General features: G+C 43.9%; 1 long non-coding RNA gene across 1 annotated transcript; it reads left to right on the top strand.

The window, feature by feature from the left end:
• Positions 1–75: 75 nt before the first annotated feature.
• On the top strand, positions 76–4618 carry LOC109447885 (uncharacterized). The gene is made up of 2 exons (XR_002137436.3): positions 76–213; positions 830–4618. It is a non-coding gene; the product is annotated as an uncharacterized LOC109447885 (long non-coding RNA).
• Positions 4619–20224: the final 15606 nt, after the last annotated feature.

The following is a 20224-nucleotide window of genomic DNA, read 5'->3' as shown; positions in this document are numbered from 1 at the left end:
CGGGCGGGAGCGGGGCTTGCCAGGGTCCATTGTACTCACGCTGGGGGGCTGAAGACCTTCTTGTACTGGTTCTGTTTATCAGCCAAACTTTAGCTGACCTTTGGACTTGTTAAGCAAGTAATTTGCAGCCTAGTGTGGAAGACTCCGGGGCTTTTCCACCCGCCGCGGTCCGGCTTTAGTCTGGAGAGAAGAAACTGCACTTCGGGGGCTCAGGTGAGAGCTGAAGGAAGTTGGGGTGTTCTTGGAAGTAGGAGATGGAGGCGGATGGGAGAGTCGAGACCCTCCAAGGTGACCCAACCGACTCAGGCGGTGGGCCAGGAGAGCCAGCCCGGCGGAGGGGATACTGACCGCTTGTGAATGTATGCCGAGACCTGGGGAAAGTGGGGCGTGTTAGGCGGGGTGAGGGCGGATTACCGTTTAGTTCTACCTGGGTTACCATTCTGCAGTGCCCAGGCCCTCACCAGCTGGGTCTGGCAGTTTGGATTGCAGAACTGCCGGCTCCGAGAGCGTAGGCGAACGGGAAGCAGGCCGGGAGAACCTTTGGAAGGAGGTGCAGGCTAATTTATAGCTGGGGGAGTAGCCAAAGTTGAGTTCCTCCAGCAGCCGGGCGACCCCAGCACCTCGCCTGGCTAAACCGCCGGGGAGCTGGCCGCCTGCTCTCCAGTTTAAACCCAGAATACTATCAAAGCGCCTATGCTTTCGGGGGTAAAACTAGGATTGCAGGGCCTCCTTTGCGGTGAAAGCAAAGCTTGGCTTGCAGCTGGGTGGACAGTTAGAGCCACGTGTCCCCCGACCCCGGCCCACCCACTGATTTTTGGTTTATTTGTAGCTCCAGGAAACAAGCGGTTCCTGGGGTCAGAGACCGCGCTCTGCCCACGTGAGGTCACGGAGACAGCGGCGGCAGAAGGCGCAAATTGAGAAAGCGCCCACAAAGCCGCTGAGGAAAAGACGTTTTTTCCCACCCGGGCCGGGCCAGGAAGGAAGCCGGGAACCTTCCAGCACTACAGGAGTTTCACCTGAATCTCCCTGAGGCGCGGAGTGGAGAGGAAGGAGGCCTGAGGCGCACCTGCAGGCTGGACCTGACGTGCAGAACAGAGGAAGGAGCATTGTAAATTCCTCCACTCACAGACCCGTAGCTCCTGGGGCAGCAGACACCCCTTTCCCCTCTCTAAGCCACTCTTTCCTCGTCTGTAAAATACTGATACCTGCAGTGCAGGGGGAGGGGACTTGTGTGCATTGAATGAGACCACTTGTGAAACCCCTTAGTCTAATAATAGCTTTCACACTTTGCAGTCTGGGAAGGCAGGAAATCAGTTCCCAGTAGTAAAATCGAGCTCCTTTGGAGGCTTAGGGTTCTCAAAATCAGGCAGATCTAGCGCTGGGGTTGGAGGTACTGAGAGATGAGGGACAAAAATTCAGAATCCGCAGGGGATTTGCAAAGGAGCTTCTAAGCAAATTCTCCTGTCTTTCCCACCTTTAAGAGATCGTTAGAAGGAAGTTGGGGTTAGTTTTGGGAAGACGGGAGTTTCAACGTGGAGGAAGGAGGATTAGCAACTCTCAGTCTGCTTGACTCAGTCAGATGATCCAGAGGTATGAGGGCTGAGACTCCAGGTATGACTTATTCAAGTCAGGCTGTTGAGGAGCTAGGCTGCCTCTTAAATACAGTATCTGCTACTGCTGCCTGGGCCACCTGTGCTGGGAGCCAGAAAGAAAGGGTTGCGTGCATGGAGCCCTGGGGAAGATTTCCACTATCTCAGTCTTTTTCCCTGAGAAAGGGGTAATAAGTTCATGGAAATGAGGACCCTTCACGTCACCTATTGTGTTCTAGTTTGTTGTAACATATGGCAGGTCTTTGCTGCTCACAATTCCGCCCACTGGGAGAACATTCTCTGCCTACCCAGCTCCCCTCAACCAGGATAATGAAGTGTTGAGAGTAAATGTCCCTGGAGAACAATCTCTTTTTCTCTGTCTCTCACTTGTGATCATGATAGAAGCAGTCAAGTGTAATGAAGATCAGTTTCTGTGTTTAGCTGGGAAAACCCATTAAAAAACCAGCAATCACTTCCCTTTTAACAACAAAGCTTTGATTTGTAGTTCCAACTGCTGTGTGCCCAGTCTGACTCTCACGCTTCCTTATCTCTCAAAATTCAGGTGTCAGTAAACCCATTCTGCCCCCTACCTCCAAGCAAACTGTGAACATACAGGAAATTTCACAGAGCACAGGGAAACTTCCTATGAGTGTCCAGGTATGTCGTGCAGGTGATCTATTTATATCCCGCAACTTCCCGTAATCCTATCCAGATCTACCTTGTATATGCCACCTAGTGCAGGATGGGTGCTCACCAAGTAACGGCAATGATAGATCTGTGAACAGAGCCGATACCTACCCCCTTCATGTGGAAATTTAAAAAGGAAAGTGTGAGCATCCCAGCAGATAGTCCTTTAGGATGTGAGCCCAAAATGCTAAGTGAATTATTTCATAAAACCCTTGGTTAAACTTCCCCCAAATAGAGGAAGCAAGAGTACAGTGGAAATACTCTTTGTTTATGCTTCACATAGGATAAAATGGTGATGGACTAATATAGTGGCCCCAGTTTAAAAATGGGAAAATAAGACAGGACATTTGAAGGAGGCGGCTTGGAGCCATTGGAACAAGTTAGTGGAAGGACTGAAATTGGGGCTCAGGATTTTTGAACAGGGGTTTAGGTTGAAAGAGAAAGGTCTCCAGCTTTTACTGCTTCAGGAGGTGGGAAGTTGAAAGTGGCGGGGGGGTGGTCTATGAGGGAGAAGTGGAGGATTCATAGCCGAGAAGAGAGGGTAGATGTTGGAATCAAACAAACCTAAATTTGAGTCTCAGATATGCTTATCCAGCTGTGCAATTTGGGCACTTTACATAATCTTTCTGAACCTCTGTTTCCTCATGTGGAAAAGGATAATAATATTCCTTCTATGGTGAAGAATAAATGAGTAACTGCAGGTTCCTGGAGTAAGATAGGCTCTTACATGTTTAAAAAGAAGAAGCACCTCATGAAAACACATGAAGAAATGAGGCAATTGATCTCTTTGGGCGCCTTGATTCCCCACTTGTTTAAGACTTAACTGAATTTGAAGAGACCACATTAGGTTCTTTTACTTAAAAAAACGAATCTTTTTAAATCCCAAGATGTTCTATGGGAGATGTAGTCCCTGATATAAGATAATTTGAAAATCAATTGGCTCATCACTCTACACAGGCTTTCAGAGCTCCATCTCAGAAATTTCACAAAATGGCAAATGTGATTCCTGGGACTCACCTTTCCTGTAACTTTGCAGCATAACTGATACTCCTTTTATTGCGCTTGTACAAACAGTCTTCCCTCTCCTTTCCATGGTTACCCTGCTTTGCTTACAGCAGGGAGTGCCTGGTCTCCATCCTCTGCTGCCCCACGCTCCAAGATTTTCCCATTGGTTCCGGAGTCTCTAGAAGACCTTAAGATGAAATCATCTCTAGAGTAAAACACAAATACTACCCTAATCTGGTCTGAAGGAGATTGGGGGCCTGATTGTTAGAGAGCAGTATTGCAACCTGAAGAACATTCTAGATTGCAGTTCTAGCTCTGGATACAACATTCCTTTCTGGATGACTCTTCACCTTCCCAAAGGCTTTGGTGAGCACTTTCTCTGGGCCTCTGATGCTACTTTTGAAAAATGGCCAGTTGGTTTGGATGACTAAGTTCCCTAACTTTTCTATGATTTGAAATTCCTAAATGGTCCTAAATTACCAGGGTGTCCATTTCCAGGCCTTTGGGCGGATGGTCCAAGAGGTCAGGCCAGACATCTGTGCAGTGCTGGACATGGGACTTTTGACTAGCCCATGAAAAAATATACCACAGACAATAAGCTCCACGAGAGCAGGGACCATCTCATATCTTACTCTTCAATGCCTGGACAGATGCCTGATACATAGCAGTCGTTCAATAAAATACGTGTTGAATAAATGAATAAGTGTTCATCTCTGGATGATGCCGTTGAGGATGATTTTTATTTCCTTATTTGTACTTCTCAATTTTCCAAATTGTCACCAATAAAGTTGTAGAATACCTTTCCCAGACACAAAAGGGTATATACAGTGCCATTCCATTTATATGAAGTTAAAAAGCAGGAAAAACTAATCCATGGTGATAGGTTACTTTGAGGGCTGTATTCATAGGGGTGGGTCATCTGGGAGCTTTCTGGCGTGTTAGGAAAGCTCTGTATCTTAACTGGGATGGTGGGTAGATCATTAGGCTACACATTTCGGATTTATGAGGGTTGCTGTAAATTGTAACTAGTAAGAAGTAATTTAAATTAATAATTCCAAAGTGTAAAATGTGAAGAGCGGAGGCCACCTCCTTACTCCCTCCCAACTATTTACTGTTGATGCGTGACCCTCCAGATTCTGTCCCATTTACCATGTATAGTTTATCATCATAGACCGGTATATTCCAGGGGTTGGAATTTTTCTATAAAGGGCCAAATAGTAACGTTTTAGACTTTGAGGGCTATACAGTCTTTCTCACAACTATTCAACTCCGTTATTGCTGATACATAAATGAATATGTGTGGCTGTATTCCAATAAAACTCTATTTATAAAAACAATTGCTTGGCTGGATTTGGTCCGTGGGCCACAGTTTGTCAACCCTTGAATAAACTCCTATGTAGGTAGAAATCCATAGATAAGAACGAGACCTGGGGTCATCTCACTTCACTTCATCTTTGGGATGAGGAAGGAGATTCAGGAGGAGAAATGACTTTCCTAAGAGATATAGCTCGGTGCACTGGGGAAATCTTAGCTTTGGAGTTAAATAGACCAGCTGCTTTCTGGAAGGGGGTATTTGTGGGGGTGTGGCTTTGGGTAAGTTACTTAATTTCTTTGAGTCTTTATATTATCATGGTGATAATAATGGAATTTATACCTCATAGGGTTACTGGAAGAAATTAGATAACAGAAACAGCTTGTATGGGGGATGGTTTCACAAGTGCTTTCTCAATCATAGCACATGGCTCAGGGGATCCCTTCTAAATTCACAGTTTCTGGTGTAAAACTGACAAACACTACCAAGAATCTAATAGGTATGAAGTCCTCTGCAGAGAGTTATGCGGTAATAACAAATGGATATGGGAAGATCTCAAACACCGGGGGGTCAGCTTCCTTTCTAGAAATCCCTTCTAACTTTGTGCTTTTATTTCTCAAACATGCTGACATCAGATGATCTTTGCCAGGGAAACTCCTAAGGGTAGAGAAGATTTCTCTCATTTTGATTCAACAACTCACATCCTCCTGTTGGGTCATTTTCAGAAATAGGGTGTTCCCAGTAGTTTGTAAAAGAGTAAATTAAAAACTAGCGACCTGGTATGATATTAAACTAATGAATACTACACCGAGCAGAGAGAGCCTTCACTCCAGAGCAATAATCTATTCCTCTTTCTTCTACACCCATAAAAAGTGAGTTTGGCAGTGGGCCCAGCACACAGCAAGTGCACCATAAATGCTTATTGAATAAATGATATGGGTGAGGCTGTGGTGATTAGGAAAAAAAGCCATGCCCTTTACTAAAATTTCTTGGAATCTGTTTTCAGATTAATATTCAAATAAGTGTTAGTGAGGTGCCCTTGCTACACTCTTTCCTTTATTCTTCCTCACAAATCTATGAGGTAGACAGTACCATCCTCACTTTAATGATGAGGAAATGGAGATAAGGATTAGCGCAAAGACTCAGGAACAGTTAAGCAGTGGAACTACCGATTGCCTAATTCCACGGGAAGTGCTTCCCTTCTGGCTCTTTCCCATCTTCCAAGACCTCCACTCACCCAAACAGGGGGAGCACACAGAAACACCCTGACTGTCTTAGCACAGAGAGAAATCTTGTGATTGTGTGTATATGTGTGTGTGTGTGTGTGTGTGTGTGTGTGTGTGAGAGAGAGAGAGACAGAGAGACAGAGAGACAGAGAGACAGAGAGACAGAGAGACCAAAGTCCTTCCTGTCTGAGGAGATACCTGCCACATAGAGAACTATATTGGTTCAGTGTTCTATGGTGTGCAAAAATCTTTTTTTGTTGTTGTTTGATCTCAAAATATCCTGCAAAGAAGGCAAGATAGGCATTAGTACCCACAGATGAGGAAACTGAGCCTCAGAGAGGAAAAATGACCCCCTGAAGGTGCCAGACTCACTGCCTGTTGACCCAAGTCTTCTAATCTCGCCTGCACTGCATTTCTCTACAGCACTGCATTTGTAAAACAAGAGTAGCACAAGGTGCTGTCCAGGAGCAGGTACAAGACCCAGGAATAAGTCAAGATAAGAGACCCCCATTTCCACACCCAATGCCATGCTTCTGGGATGGAAAAGCTGAAAGGATGCCAGGAAAGGACTGAGTCCAATCTATGTCAGGAACTGCTATCCACTTGGTATTACTCTGTGCCTCTCCCTCAGACGTCCCTCCTACTCCTCTCTTAGTTCTTACTTGTAGGGCCCTGCCCCCTGTTCGGCCTGCTTGTGTCTGGTCAGGACTGCTGCCCACAACATGCGCCTTGGGCATGAGGGTGTCCACTGGGCCTCACGCTGAGGGATGGCATCCTTTGATGCTCTGGTGACTAGATGAAGACCCCGCTTCCAGGCCTGGGAGTGAAGAGCCATGCAGGGCTGCTGAGTTAATGCAGCAAACATTTATTGAGCACCCACTATATGCTGGGCACTGCAGGAGGTATCAAGCACTACTGGGATGAACAAGATTCAAGTCCTGCTTCCAAGGAGTTGGTTGTATACAAGTAGTAGGAGAGAGAGACACGTCTACACTTATGTCTATTGCTAGATAGAATGGAGCCGGTCTTATAATAAGCATTGTACTGATTGCTTTACAGAAAGCATCTCATTGTGAGGCAGTATCATTATTCCTACTTTTAGTTTTCTCAACTGATGCTCAGAGAGCGTGAGTTGCAGACAGCCTGTTGTTGCTCAGACCGAGTTGAGATTCAAAAGCAGCTCTATCTGGCTTCAAACGTTTTCTGACCTGGCAAAGAGGCAAGTCCAATAAAAGAACCAGCATGGGGCTTGGAGTCAGGCTGATACAGGTTTCAAATCTGTCTCTGCTGCTTCCTTGGTGTGACCTTGAGCAAGGTGCTACGTCGAACCTCAGTTTCCTTGGCTGTAAAAAGGAAGACAGTGTAGAATTTGGCAGGAAATCCTTGCAATATATGTAAACTACCTGGCACAATTAATAAATAGGAGCAAATGCTAATAATAATGGGGGAACCAGAAAAGTGCTGTGTGAGCGCAGAGCCCTTGAAGGATATGTAGGATTTTGACAACAAAAAGTCACAGGCATTTTAGGAAGAAAGACGAACTGAGAAAAGCCTTAGTGGCCAAACCAGGTCCCAGAAATTCCCCCCAAAACTTGCTTTAAAATTCACTTGCTTTAAAATGCAGGAAACTTTCCTGATTAATGCTGTCCCTTCTAATAATTTCCCCCCCCTTGTAACCTTCTGGAAATAGTTGAGGGCTCACTCCTTTAGAAACGTCCTACCTAACCCCAGGTTGAGTTCAGTGGTTCTCAACTTAGGGTGCTTTTGCCTCCCAGGGGAGATTTGGCAATGTCTGTCAGGGCTAGCTGGCTTCACGGGAGTTCTTGGGATTTAATGCTCTGCAGTCCATCCCGGAATTCTTAATAATTTTATCTTTGAATTTCTGTTTTGTAAGTGAAGTCTGATGGGACAATGAGCATGCCCCAGGGGCTTGCAGCCTCAATTCACTAGGTTCCATCGCCGCCCCCACCCCTGCATTTATGGGATGGATTTGTGGCTCCAGCTCCTCCACAACCTGATGTCCCTGCCCTGCCAAGCCTCTGTCTCCCCACTCCCACAGGATGACCACTGCTGCCCTCTGTGCCTTTAGAGGGATTGTGGTCGACCCGGGGAGGTTGGGATAGGATGTTCTAGCCCTGTGGTATCTCAGGGGGGGACATGGCAATGGCCACCCATGACTCAAGCTGTCAGTACCATGGAACAGTAGGCGAGAGACTATGCAAGCCTTTCACCCACGCTCATCTTTGCAACAGCCTTGGGGTTTGGAGCAGCGGCAGTGGGAAGGGTAGATGCCTGGCTTGACTTCCATGACCTCAGCTGGGGCACCGTTCACAGGTCCAATGGCTGGTCAGAGGGGGAAACTGACAGACGGTGAGCTGAGTGCATGTGTGCACACTGAGTCAAGAGTGGGCTCTTCAGATTTATGAGGGTTTGCTCTAATCCTGCTGGCATCCCCATTCCCCAGGGAATGTGACAGTAAGTAGCAAATCAAAAGTGAGAGCAAGAATGAGAGAACAAGTGAGAGAGAGAGAGAGAGAGAGAGAGAGAGAGAGAGAGAGAGAGAGAGAGAGAGACTAGGCCACCAAAAAAAAAAAAATCTTTATATTTTAGGATCTTTAATGACACTTTTTTCCCCTGCTTTTTGAACAAGGGGTACCACATTTTCATTCTGCAGTGGACCCCACAACTTGCATAGTTTGTCCTAATGTCTAAAGATATTTTCAACTGTCATGGCTAGGAGTTACTACAGTGTCTGGGGGTAGAGGCCAGGGATGTTGCTAAACATTCTACAACGCACAGGACAGCCTCCAAAACAAAGAATTATCTGGCCCAAAATGTCAACAGTGCCAAGGTTCAGAAACCTTGGGTTATTTGCTCCTTCTTTCTGTTTCCAGTATCCTCTGTGCTTATGTCTCTACTGGTTTTTTGCCCATGTTCTCGGAATGACCTTACAACCTGTCTAGACTGGAAGCTCCCCAAAAGCAAGGTTGCGTTTTTATGATTCCTTGTGTCGCCAGGATCTAAGGCAACGTCAGCACATAGTACGTTCTCAATATTCATTGACTGGACTGACCAGCAGGGCCTACAAACTTACCTCACCAAACTTTAACCTATTATTTTGTACACCATGTAGTCTTAGGCACTACATGATTCTATGTTTTATCTCCTCTAAGTGGATTGTAAATGCCTAAAGCACAGGAAATAAACTTTCTCAATCTTCTGTGTTGCTCAGTGGTGCTTAGAACAGTGTACTGTATGCAGCAGGCACTCTGTAACCACTTGCTTACTAACTTCTTTGACTCTGTGCTGATTCTCCTTTCTGCATGTCCAAGGCCCAGAATACATTCATTTATTCATTCAACAAACATCTATTAATGCATTTACTATTACGTGAAATGCTGGGGATTTAAAGACGTTAAGGGTACAATTGCTACCCTCAAGGAGTTCAGTCTGGCCAGGGAGTCAGAGTGTTTTAACTGGGCATCATTGAGCATCACAGTTGCTATGAAATGAGCCTTCAGACGACAAAGGATAAAAAAGAGGAGTGCAGAGTCAGGGATCTCCTTTCAAACAGAAGCCCCGTAGGCCATGGTTGGTTTCACTTAGTCATTTGCAGCTCTTGGTTTGTTCACTCCTCAAGTACCTATCTGTGTCAGGTACTATTCTCGATACTGGAGATACAACAGGGACTAAAACAAGGCCCTGCCCTCATAGACCTTTCATTCCAGTGAGAGGGGGAGACAGCTGAGAAAACCAGTGAGTGTGTAAATACATAGCATGTCAGGTGTGCTATGGAGACAAATAGAAGGGCAGGGAAAAGTGGAAAGGGAATGTGGGAGACACTATCGTGCGTGAGGGGTCTTCCCAGGAAAGACTTTTCAAATAAATGACACAGAGCTGAAAAATCAAACTCAGTGTACTTTCTCTATAGTGACAGCAATCCTTGGGGTGTTGAGCCTAAGACTTCCTCACAGCTCAGGCCCTATGTACGCTCTGGAACCCCTGGGAGTGCAATTCAGTATTTAAGGGGCTTTTCTTTAAAGCAATATCTGGAAATGTTTTTTTCCCCAATTGCTCCTCTCAGTTAAAAAAAAAAAAAGTTTGAGTACCTGAATCCCATTATTTGTATTAATTAATTAACTTACTACATGTACTACTGTACTAATATTTTATGCTCATCATAAAGCAAACATGAAAATAAAAAGGCCATGGAGTCAATATAAATTTATAAAAATAAGACTTAATAGTTTCAGCTGTATTCACAACGTATTACCTTGTGCACTGCACTTTGGGACTCCTGTTCGAAGGTATGGAAGTACTGTTCTTAGGAATTTTTTTAAGATTTGGAAACACGGGCAAATTGGTTGGAAGTATAGGATGAGAGTAAGGGGTGGGATGTGGGGGAGGAAGAAAACAAAAGGGGGATAATTAGAAAAAAGAATAAGATTAATACAATTTTAAAAGGGAAGGAAAAAAGACAAAAGGGAGGGAAATAAGGAAGGAAAAAGAAAAGGAGAGAGAGAGAGAGAGAGAGAGAGAGAGAGAGAGAGAGAAGAGTAAAGGGGAAATGTCCCCACGATGCCACTGGAGAGAGGCAGTATGGACGCTCTCTACCCTGCCTTTGCCCAGACCTCACAACGTTGTAAGAATGTTCTGTCACAGTCTGTAGGTTGGACCTTGGCCTCTTTCCACACACTCAGAATCACCGGCTAATGAAGTGGACGTTGTTTTCTGGTCCATGTCTCTTACCCTATGGCTAGTTCCCCTCTGTGGCCCTCACTTAGCAGGGGTGTCAGGAGTGATGTAGAGGCTGACCTTTTCCCATCACTGTCCCACACACCTCATTAACTTCTCCTTGCAGCTGGAGATGACCATTATGGATTAGAAAAGCTGACAGGTTCTTCAGAGAGCAGAGTAATGCACAGTTTCCCAGAAATTCCTGACCCACTTCTCTCCTGCAGGACTTGGGAGACAATCTTCTGGTTTACACAGCTATCAAAAGAAAGTCATGTTTGAAGTTCTCTGAGAACTCTGAACACTTTTTTCTTTTTAGAGACTTGCTTTAAAAACAAAGGAATGAGACAGGGTGCTTCACTGCAGATCTAATCAAAGAATACATAAATACTACACAAAATTACACAAAATGAAAATTCAAGCGATGTGTACTGAACGAATTATTCTTATTTCACATTTGATCTAGCCTTGGGCCAGGAGGCATGCAATATTTGTTGAAAGAATGAATAAATGAATGGTGAGTTTTCACAATCATCCTGTGATGATATAAGGTGGGTAGTGTCTTTGGGTAACTGAGGAGACTAAGACTCAAGAAATCAAGTGTCGAAAATCACTCACTGAGTAAGCAGGTGGCAAAGTCCTTTCCTCCACTGTCACTGCTTCCGAGTTGTCCTTCTGTTACCCTTGCGAAAACTTGTCACTTACCTAGATGCTCTGGTGAAGTCATCCCTTTAATTAATATATATAGAGAACACCTACCAGAAAACAGGCATGGAGTTGGGCACAGGGTGGGGTAGAGTATAAAGCTGGAAAGCATTATTCACAGTAACTGAAACATGGAAGCAACCCAAGTGTCCATTGATCTATGAATGAAGAAACAAAATGTGGCATATACACACAATGGAGTATTATTCAGCCTTAAAAAGGAAGGAAATTCTGATACATACTACAACATGGATGAACCTTGAGAATGTTATGCTAAGTGAAATCAGCCAGTCACCAAAAGACAAATACTATATGATTCCACTTAAATGAGATACCAGGATTAGTCAAATTCCTAGAGACAGAAGGTAGAATGATAGTTGCTAGGGGTGGAGGGAAGTGGGGAATTGGGAGTTATTTTTAATGGTTGCAGATTTCTGGTCTTGCACGATGGAAAAAGTTCTGGAGAAAGATGGTAGTAATGGTTGCCCCACAATAATGTGGATGTATTTAATACTACTGAACTGTACATTTATAAATTATTATGATGGTAAATTTTATGTTTGTTTTACCACAATTAAAAAACCTAATAGACATTATAAAAAATTCAAACAATCTGAACCGTATAAAGTAAAAAGAGAGTCTCCTTTCTCATCTATTTACTGCCTAATTCCCAATCCCCAATTCCTTCTCTTTCTCTAAACAATTGCTATTCAGTGTATGTTTCCTTCATGTATGCTTACACAGATGTGTGTGTGTGTATGTGTGTATGTGTGAGTGTACTTTTAAAAACCAAATCAGGACCCCTAATACCTTCTTAACCATTCTATTCCCCTCAAGGGCGGCCAAGAGATGCATTTAAGCACTTGGGCAGTAAGACTGATTGCTGGGTATGAATTTCCATTCCAGCCCTTATTGACTAAGATCATGAGCTAGTGACGTAATCTCTCTAAATCCTAGTTTCCTCATCTGAAAATGGGTGCACTATTACTGTTGGGACTTAATGAAAAGAAGAGTGGGGGCCAGCCCAGTGGCTCAGGTGGTTGGAGCTCCGTGCTCCTAACTCCGAAGGCTGCCGGTTCGATTCCCACATGGGCCTGTGGGCTCTCGCGACCCCCACCCCGCCCCCCACAACTAACAACAGCAACTGGACCTGGAGCTGAGCTGCGCCCTCCACAGCTAAGACTGAAAGGACAACAATTTGAAGCTGAATGGCACCCTCCACAACTAAGATTGAAGGGACAATAACTTGACTTGGAAAAAAGTCCTGGAATACACACTGTTCCCCAATAAAGTCCTGTTCCCCTTCCCCAATAAAATTGTAAAAAAAAGAAAAGAAGAGTGGCAGATGCTTGGCACATAGGAAACATACAGTAAGGGCTGACTGTGGTTGTTCTTCTCTATAAGTTTCTCCCATGACCCTGCACCCTGAGAGCAGTCAGGGCTCAAGAAAGTCTGCAGCAGGGGAGGGGAGGGAGGATCTTCTAGGACATGCTATGCTCAGACTTGCAATGTGTGTCTCATCTTTCTACAGAAGGTCTAGCTAAAAATAAGATATTAAGAAGGCGTTATCTTTATCTTCCCAGCAATTGAGAGTACCTGTTACAATATAGATATCCTTTCCAAAATAGTAGATCTCTGGAGCGAAAGCTTATAATGTAAACTTTAAGGAAGAGGTGACAGAGCAGAATCCAGAAAATATTTAGGACCTGGGGCACATGGGTAGTAATTATAGGAAGATACTCGGGTAGTGGAATACAGGCAGCACTTGGAGTCAAGTCACCTGAGTTAAAGTTTTACCTTTTTGATACGTATAACCTTGAGTTGTGCATACTGTAAACTCTTTGAGCCTCAGTTTCCTAGCCCAGAAAGTGGGCATCATATTGCGTATCAGATAGGATTAGTGTGAGGAATAAAATGAAGTGATATGCAAACGTGCTTTGCCAACCATAAAGCTCTCAGCAGGTAAATGATTACTACTGACTTTTTGTATCAGTGGATTTGTGTCAACATCCTGCTTCACAGGTCTATGAAGTACTGGAATCTTTTTTTATTTTTTAAGAATGGAAATAACTTTTTTGTGGTTGTTCTTGGTAATATATAATCATTGTAAAAAAATAAAGCAAAATGAGAAAGCACAAGTTTCCTTAATCTCAACTGCTGTTGACATTTTAAATTCTTATTTATTTATTTAAAGATACCTCAATATAGTTAAGTGGAAAAAGAAAGGTTTCAAATATTTTTTATAGGGTGATCCTATTTATGGTTTATACGTTACTAACAATCAAGTGTTAGTGATGAGAATAAACATGCAAGACTCTACATTTAGGTCATATGATTTTTTAGGGCTTTTGTAATCCTGAAAGTCTGTTGGTTATCTCTCAAGAGCCTTTATGTGTTTAAACGGGAAGAGTGTACTAGTTAGGACCTGGGTTCTACATGAGCAAAAATGGGGATAACATAGTGTAAATTCGTAGTTTTAGTGAAGATTAAATTAGATACTGCACAATGATGTCACAGAATGGGCCTTCAATAAATGTTAGCTGCTATTCTTGTCAACAATAATAATAATACGTTAAAGTTATTTTGTTCCCTGCTTTTGTCAAAGGACTCGCTTACTGAATATCACTGGGTAATTGATCTGATTAACCTGTAATTACCTGAGATAAATAAAGTAGATGGTTTTAGGAACTAGGATTCTCAATTTACAAGATTTGAAGATACAGTGGAAGTAAGGTGGATTGTATAAAGACTCTTTGGAGATAGGGGTTGTTGGGTGGTGATGGGGGTGCTGGCTAGGTGATTGTGCTTGGATTTCCAACCTATGGTGACCCACTATAGTTTCTTTGGTCTAAACTTTAACTACTATTATTACTGAGATTTCACGTGACTTTCTCTCCATCTCCCTGTCCAAAGCTGCTTCTGTGCTACTGCCAGATTTGCTAGTATGAGAGGAAATAGTACTCCCTCCCCCCCCCCACCAGTGATGGAAAACTTAGTATATGAACCATCTCGTAATTCCTCAGCAAATTCCATTTAATCTAATTCTAAAGTCTTTCCCCAACCCCTATCAGATACAGGGGTTATCCCAATAATGAACTTGTAACGTATGGGACAAAAGAACAGGCATGTTTTTTGAAATTGAAAAGTTATTTTTTAAAACAGCATTTGCTACCACAGGGAATTTCTTCTGCATCATGGAAAAGCTGTTAAAATACACACACACCTCCCAACTTTCAATGAATGGTATCAGTAACAATTGTGAGTTTAACTACAACAAAAATGTGTCACCTTTTAGGTGGTCTTTGAGGTTTACCTTCTAAAAACTGTTTCAAGAAGCTCAGTTTTGGTTTTGCTTTTTTTTTTCTTCTCTGATCATTGCTGACTAAGGACTTCAGGCTGTTTACACGGGAGGGCTTTAGATATGGTTATTTGTGTGGCATTGTATCAAGGCCTTCAAATATTTGCCGGGAGGTTTGGTGGAAAATGTCTAGACCAGTGCAAACACTGCAGGCCCCAGAGAAATCCAAGAGGCTCAAAGGACCATTTCAGAACCCCTGCTCTGTCCTATTGTCACTTCAAGGAAACTCTGAATCTTTGTCAGACTGGATGAGCCCATTGAAGAGACTTATGAGGGTCCAAGTCATGAAAGGATCTTGATTCCACCACATGAGTGTCATTCATTCCATAGCTATGACAGGTACAGTGGAAAGCCATGGTCCTAACAGTTAGGAACGCTGAATACCAGCCCTAGATCTGCTATCCACTTGCTGGATCACTTTGGCAAGTCACTGGCCCTCTCTGGGCTCTGGTTTTTTCAGTTTTAAAAGAAAATGATGCTCTTTCAGATCCCATTCTTTGATCCTGTCTATTAAGTACCTCTCGTGTGTAGTCATTGAACCAGGCTGGCAGTGGAAGACACAAAGAAAAGTAAGGTAAGATCTCTCATCTCCAGAAGGTTTGATTGGATGTTTAAACTGTTTTATTATTTCTCAGCTCTTAACAGTCTCTTGGAGGCTCATAATCTCAGAGTATACACAGGGTGGCCACACGCACATAATAAACTATTTACTGATATTACATTACAATTCATGAAGAAGTAACATTGTGTTTCCATACTTTGCGACCACCCTGAATTTCTGTACAGGTGACCACACACTCAGAAGGCCAGCACACAGATAAATATACATACAAAACAGCTATTTTTTTGTATAATAATAACCATAATATATCGAGCACCTACTCTGTACTAGATGCTTCAAAAAATTTTTATCTCAGAAAGCCTGATGACAATTTTGTAAGCTAGGCACTGCCACCTCCATTTTACACACAAGAAACCAAGACTTGGAGAGTTTAAGAAATTTGCCCAACATCCAATTTCTAGGTAGAGGCTCCAAATCCAGCTCCTTTTGGTTCTAGAATCTGTTCTCCTTGCGCTGTACCTCTGCCTCTGGGTATAATGTTTTGCATTTTACAAAGCACAGATACACATCCAGATTTTGAAGATGAGTAGATTGAAGCCCTGAGAGCTGAAGTAATTTGCCCCCAAATCCCTTGGCTACAGAGTAGCAAATGTGGACTGGAAACCAGGTGTTCTGACTCAGAAAACCAGGGCTTTCCCCACTTCGCAACATTGCTTGTGCAGCCTGCCCTGGCTGACTTGGTGTTGCAAGATTTTTGTTTAACTCCTCCTCTCCCCACTCTCCTTCCCCCCAACCCCACGCCAAATGTATCCCTCCCTTCCTGTTGCTTATACACAGCTTCCTATTTTCATCCTCAAATCTGCTTTCAACAATTCCATCTTCCTGCCTGCTCATGACCCCAAACAAGGACTCATCCTTTTCTCCTATACGTTTATCTAACCCTTCAGCAAATCCTGTTGAATCTTCCTTCAAAAGAAACCCAGAATCTGACCACTTCCTGGCACTTCAATCAACATCCTCTCCGTCACACCAGTCATCTTGCTTATTGTCCGACCTGGTCCCTCTGCTACTGCCCTTGCTCTCTGGTCTATTCTTCACACAGCAGCCAGACAGATTTTGTTAAATCCAAAATCAGATCATGTTCTTCTCTGCTGATAAATACCCCGGCGGTGTCCCATGTCACTCAGAGCAAAAGCCCTACAGGAGGCACTTGACTTCAGCCATAGGGTCTCCTTGCTGTTTCTGGAACATACCAGACACATTCCTGCCTCAGGGCCTTGACACTTGCTGTTTCCCAGCCATGCAACATCTTCACCAGACATCTGCACAGCCCATTCGTCATCTCCCTCAAGCCTCTACTCATTTGTCACCTTCTCAGTGAGGCTTTTCCTGTCCACCTTTACTAAAATCGTAGCCCACTCCCTACTTGATATTCTCTAGCCCCATACCTTTGCTTTTTCCCTTCTTCTTCCAAACTATTATCATCACTGACAGGCTACGTATTCAACAATTTTGTTTACTGCATGTCTCCGCACCTTGATGTAAGCCCCATGAAGGCAGGAATTCTTTTTTTGGGGGAAGGTCTGGTTCATTCACTGCTATAACGCCAGCATCTAGAACAATGCCTGGAACTTAGTAGGTCTCAATAAGTATTTTTAAAATGAACAAATGAATGAAACTTCCCTGGCTCCTAACAGATCTTTGAATTTCAGCCCTGCTGGGTCTCATCTTTTCATGATCTGCAGAGCAGATCATTTTTACCTCGGTCACATGGCCACTCTTCCGAAGTAGGGTTTATTTATCACTGCCTCTTCACCTGAGCCCAGCTCCTACCCGAGAAGTTTTCCAAAGAGACTTGGGTGATATGCTATAGTCATGATGGCTTCTGACCTAATCCCACATTCTGAGAATTTAATGAGGGACGTTTACCTAGAGGTCGTCCAGACTCCTCCATCAGACACTGCTTTCATGTACGACACTTTCGTTTTTTGGAGTCATCTAGCTGCTGAAGGTCAACCTTTCAGCTTATTGAATAGTAATTATTCAAATGTGTTTGGTCATATGGGAAATGTTCAGCCAGCAATGAAATGAGGGGGAATCAGGGCAAGGGAGAGAGCCCATATTAATGTCCTTCTTTCTTTCTCCTCTCTAATGGGGGAAATGCCCTCTAATGAGTCTGAGTTTCTGGGTTGAAGAGAAGAAAGAAGCACAGGAGAGGCAAGGCTATTCGTTGTGTGATTTTCAGAAAAGGGGTCATTTATCAAAGTTACTGCTTGAGATATTTAATGATAGAATTGCCATCCGAAATTTTCTTTAGGAATAATGTTGCTTATTAAAAACAAAGCGTGTGCTCCCATTTTGCAAACGAGGAAAGAGCCACATGCAAAGGAGTCATGGTTTTCCAAGGACAATAGTAACCCAATTAATTTTACCCTTATATCAAGGGACAGTCATGTTTGCCTCCATCCACCTGAAGTGTCCCCTTCTCTGAAGTGGTATGTAATCATGAAAGTTACCTACCATGGAGAGAAAGAAAAAGAAGTTAAAGCCACCTACTTACTTAAGCCTGTAACTGTGTTGAATCAAGGGTCAGAGCAGAGCAGGCAGAGCTGGGAAGAACCTTAGAAATGGCATAGGTGACCCAGCTGGAATGTTCCTTAGAGGTCATCTAGAGCAACCATAGAAGTCATTTGCACATGGAGAAGCTGAGGTGCAGAAAGGATAAGTGACTCTGGAGCTGGCCAGATGGGGAGTTAGTGACTAGAAAGGAGAATTTCCCCACCTTGAGTCTCCATAGAGCAATGTCTAGGGTCCTCAAATGACCTTGGGGGCGTACTGGTCTCAATACTCTCATTTTCCAGATGAGGAAACAGAGACCAGTAATGCAGAAAGAGTAATGAGGCCAAGGAGGACATAAGAGGCCAGAGAAGATATTTAAAATGGACTTTCACCCTTTTGGGTTCTCTCGAGTTTATTTAAGCAGGACTTTCAGTTCTTTCTGTCTTCCTTGCCTTCAGCGTCAGAGTAACTTACACATCAACTTTGTCTAGTCCCTGAGAAAATGGCCTTGTGAACAAATGCCTAAATTCACTGAACCAAGTTAGTTTCCTATACTGTCCCTTCTGTTCCGTGCCAGTGTTTCTGTCCAGAAGTGGGGTCAGTTTGGTCAGAGTGGGGAGGGCGGAGAAGAACACTGGACTCACCCAGAGCCACAGTTTAGCAATGAGAAAAGAGGGACACCTGGGACAGTGTCCCCAAAGTAGACTATCCCAGTGTTCTTGGCATACAGCAGGTGCTTAACAAATGCTCATTGAATTATCTCATTAGGTGCCACACTGGAAAACTTGTTAAGTTATCACTTTCACAATTGACCAGTGGATGAGTTTATTGATCATGCAACAACTCTATATCCAGATTTATACTTGGAACTGTGCAATAGTCAAGAGACATATGTCTGTTTTTAGTCTTTCAGGGGCCTTGAAATCTCGTCGGGAAGTCAGTTCTATCACATGTGACAACGATGGAGCAAAATACAAGACAGTGCCCATGTAAGACTGTAACATTGACAGGATTGTGGGATTCAAAAGCAATCTCTCTTCATCATGCCAACGTAATAGTAATAACTAATAATAATAGCTGCCTTTTTTAGAGCAGTTACTGTCGTTACTACCAGGCACACTTTACAGAAATTGTCTCATTTAATCTGCACTGCAATCCTACCAGGTTGGTGTGAATACTATCCCCTTGCCCAAGGTTCCACAGCTATAGTGTAAGGGCAGAATTTGAACCCAGGTCCATCTCCAAAGCCATGTTCTTAGTATTGATCCCCACAGCCCATACTCAGCCTTCCGCCCCACTCTAGGCCTCTATGGGTACGTGTGTTCTTTAAATGTGACTCCAATACTTTTTAAATTCTCTCTCCTCTGGCCACCATATCTGGTCCAAACAAGTGGTTCTTAAACTCACCTAATAGGGTCCAAATGAGTGAGAAAGAAAGGGGAACTGCTCATAACCTGTGGCCCATTTATGTCCACCCCAGCTGGGAGTAAGGGCACCAGTGAACCTTGTCCCAGCATTATCAGTCAGGTGGAACAAGTTGAGAACCACTGTTTCCGGTCATCCCCTATTGCTCTGTTCCGTGCCCTTCTGGCACTCTTGTGTTTAACCTCGCTCTCCTAAAGTCTGGCTTAAATGCTAGGGATCAAATCTCTAAAGCTCAGGGAACCTACTCTCCTTGATTTACCAGGAGTCCCCTGGATTTCCTGGGTTACTCTCCGTTCCTAACCCAGTTCTTTTCCCCGAGTTGGGGTTGAGACTTCATGGGTGCCGAGTCACGGCGCCCCCTTGTGGTCATATGTGGGAATTGCAGCGCTCCTGTTCTGTTCCAGGGCAAAAGGACATCTGGGCCCGCAGCACACCAGTGCTGGGCTGCAGTCACACCCGGCTCCCACTTCTGTACTCACTCAGCCTCCCAGTTTAACATCAAATTGACAAGCCCATTTGAACCCCTCAAATTACTACCTTGGTTTCTGGGTACACTGAAATCAAAATCACCCTGAGACGACGACAACTACTACGGCTACTACCGCTATTACTACTGCTACCGCCGTTACTACTTCTGCTACTATTATCACTACAGCTACTACTACTAGTCGTACTACTACTACCACCACCACCACCGCTACTGCTACTACCACTATTAATACCACCACCGCTACTACAATTACTACCATGATCATTGCTGCTGTTGCTGCTGCTTGGCTCATGGTATCTTAAATTGTCTCATCTATTTCTCACAACAACGCTTGAAGTAGGAAATACTATCCCTGTTTTACAGAAGATAAGCCTTGGAGAGTCCCATGAATTGTCAGAATTCCCACTGCCAGTAAGAGGCAAGTCAGGCTAGGAATCCAAATGGTCTGACATCAGGCACTTAGCCGCTATGCTAAACAGTGAGGAGGTGACATTGGCTTTGGAGTCTGGGTTAGACACCCCACCTAGCTGGGTAACAAGGTACATTAGTCTTAACTGTAAAATGGGGTTGCC

The sequence above is a fragment of the Rhinolophus sinicus genome, chromosome 12 (assembly GCF_057876585.1).
Source record: "Rhinolophus sinicus isolate RSI-liver-muscle chromosome 12, RSI-T2T, whole genome shotgun sequence".
In the NCBI taxonomy this organism is placed as follows: domain Eukaryota; kingdom Metazoa; phylum Chordata; class Mammalia; order Chiroptera; family Rhinolophidae; genus Rhinolophus; species Rhinolophus sinicus.
Note: the sequence above shows the minus strand (reverse complement) of the source record. Positions and strands in the feature narration are given on the sequence as shown.